This window comes from Eutrema salsugineum, unplaced genomic scaffold, assembly GCF_000478725.1.
Source record: "Eutrema salsugineum unplaced genomic scaffold, Eutsalg1_0 scaffold_17, whole genome shotgun sequence".
Taxonomy (NCBI): Eukaryota; Viridiplantae; Streptophyta; class Magnoliopsida; order Brassicales; family Brassicaceae; genus Eutrema; species Eutrema salsugineum.
Genome location: NW_006256852.1, coordinates 2,948,809 through 2,951,902, shown reverse-complemented (window position 1 = coordinate 2,951,902; position 3,094 = coordinate 2,948,809).

Below are 3,094 nucleotides of genomic sequence, written 5' to 3'. Positions count from 1 at the left end.
AGATCCTCCTTCCATGTGGATTCGATCCCTAAGTACTACAATCGATCAGCTGTGCACTTGCAACTATTGATTTAAATTAGGGTAAAACTTGACAACCCTCGACATCAAGTCATCACACCATCAAGTTTTTGGCGCCGTTGCCGGGGAAGGCACGCGTTTTCTTTTCTACAAAACCCCGAGAAAGGTTAGTATATCGACTCTAGAACCCCCTTTTCTGCAACTTTCCATTTTTCGGTTATTTTGTTTCCATTTCAGAAGATATGGATCCTATAAATCAAAATATACAAAATGAGGAAGCTTTCTATAACACTCCTCAAGCCACTAGACGCAGAGAGAAGCATCTACACGATCTCTACGAAAAAACTCAACCCGAAGACTACAGAACGTTCTAGAAAGAGCCCTACGCACCTCAAATGGCAAACCCTAGATACTCTATGCATCGCCTACCTCACCAGGTTCTCCAGCAAGATGAGAACGTCCAGCTGAGCAACAGACTGAGTCAGCTCGAAGGCGTGATCAGACAATTCATAGAAGCTCAAGCAACCGCTACAACTGCTCTAAACGAAAGGATTGATGGGATATCGAAACTTTTCAATGAAAAAATCGATAACCTAGCCTCACAAGTCAATTCAATAGAAGAACGTGCAACCAAGGATGCAGCTATGATTGCTAACAGGTTCAACAGCATGGAGGTAGAGCAAGCAAAGCACAACTATGAGCTTTGCAACACCAAAAACAAAGTCATGGACCTGGATTTCAAGCTTGATGACGTGGACAAAGCCCTAAACGAAGCTAAGAACGATTCTTATGACTTTACAGTCAAATTTTCAGAGAAGGTGTACAAAGGCATCGACAAAACCGAAGAGCTTGACTCAACCATGGACAAAGTAGTCTATGCTCTTGATGAAGAAAAGGTTGAGGAGATCATGCAAGGACTTGGAGAGCATACCCCAGCAACCAAAACTAAAGACTCAAGTCCAGAGAGGAAGTACATCAAGCCAGAAGACCCAGGAGACCACCCAGGAGGCAAAGGAGGAAGCAACAGCAGCAGAGCAGCTCGGAGACAAACTCCCGCGGTCGCGTTGGCTCCGACCGCGGCCAAGAAGCTCTCCCCCGCGGTCGTGATGGGTCTACCCGCGGCCCATGGTCGTTTCTCCGCGGTCGCGTCACCTGCAGTCAGGGCCAACCGGAAAAACGTTCCAAAACAGTCCCGTTCAGCTCATACAAGCATCTGTGGATCTGGTACACCTCCTGGGATGACTAAACCACTCCATCAACAACTGGTTTGCTCCATAAGCACCCAAAGATCTGAAGAAGAGGACAAGTCATGGCCTTGCAACATGGCTTTGTCTTGTGAAGATGAGTATGAAGAGCAATACTCTGAAGATGAAGAGTATGGGTTGTTTGTAGAAGATCCAAACGCAGGGTATTCCTCAGAAGACGACTCAGGAGAGATTAAATAGATCACCAACAACATCAGTAGAGAGAAGCTAATGGAGTTCAACAACGTAGTCAGGTTATTCCCTGCTCATTTAAGCTTTGATGAAATCTGGAAACTTGGTTGTTTGCAAGTCTTTTTCAGGTACTGCAAGGAGTCTAAAGAGGATATCCATAGATACTTTATGAGAGCTCGATACATGACAACACCAGAAGCAGCTGTCTATGCGATTCACCTCAAAAACCCGGAAGAGTGCAGCTACTACACCAACAAAATAAGCAAAGAGAAGCTCGACGAATTTAATGATGTGGTTCAAAATTTGCCTGAAGGAATCACGTTTGCCAGAGCTTGCAAGAATTTTATGATAGGCCACTACTTCTGTGAGAGCAAAGAATCAATCCCTGAGATAGAAGACTTGTTCAATCATGCCAGAAGAGGTAAACCTGTTCGAACACTTCACAAAATCGAAGGTGTAGGTCAGTTTCTTATCTCTTGTCTATTAGAGGAGAAATGTTTAAAAACGTGCTATGTGATTCTAGAGCTTGTCTTAACATGATGTCTAAGGCAATTGCTTTAAGACTTGGTATTAAACACCTACGCAGGACTAGAGCAAAGATTAGCATAGCTGATGATTCTAATGCAACACCTCAAGGAATAGCTCATGAAATTCCTTTGAGAATAGGAGATTGCATAGTGCCTGTCGACTTCTACATTGTCGAAACGAGAGATGCAACATATCCAGTGATTCTGGGATGGTCTTTTCTAGCAACTTCCGGAGCTATAATGGACTGGCCAAACCAGACGATTTCATTTGCTAATATCGACAAAGATGTCTTCACAGAAGCTGTTCCATACAACAGCAAAGCAGGAAAATGTTCTGCAACAGAAGAGCTTGAAGAAGAACTTTGGAGTGACGAAGAACCTGCTAAGCAAAGCAAGGAGATGTCAAAAAAGACTTGTCTCAGGACAAGGTCTTCTTCATTGGAATAAGTCACGTCCAATACCAAAAGTCGAGCTAAACGACTTAAAACAGAAGCGCTTAATGGGAGGCAACCCATTTAGGTATTGTTTTCTTTAGGATTTTTCTTTCTTTTTCTTTTGATCTTTTTCTTTTTTCTTAGTTTCAGGTGTTTCTTATAAAACAAAAAAGCCAAAAAAATCAAAAAACCCGAAAAAACCAAAAAGAATGATGGTACCTGACTGCTCGGCCCAGCAGGAACCAAGGAGAAGCAGGAAGAGGCCGCGAAATAAGCCCCCGCGGTCGCAGACATTCTGACCGCGGGAAACCTACCGTCGGCCGCGGTCGCGTAGTCCTGACCGCGGCCAAGTGCTTGATTGTCGCGGTCGTGCAACCCCTGACCGCGGCACTTGGTCGTTGACACCAAACCTGACCCAAACCACCCCTTTCACCCCATTTCACCTCACCAATCACCCTCCACCTCATTCATCACCTTCCACCACCTTCATCACCACCTAATCACCTTCCCAAACCCCTTCGAATGAATCCGGTTCATCTCCACCAGCATCCCGGATCCAGGTAAGTTCTCTTTGTCTTACCGATTCGATTATATATGCATTGTTCTCATCCAATCTCGACTTGTTTCACACTGAGGACAGTGTGATTTAAGTCTGGGGAGGATTTCATCCCTTTCTAAC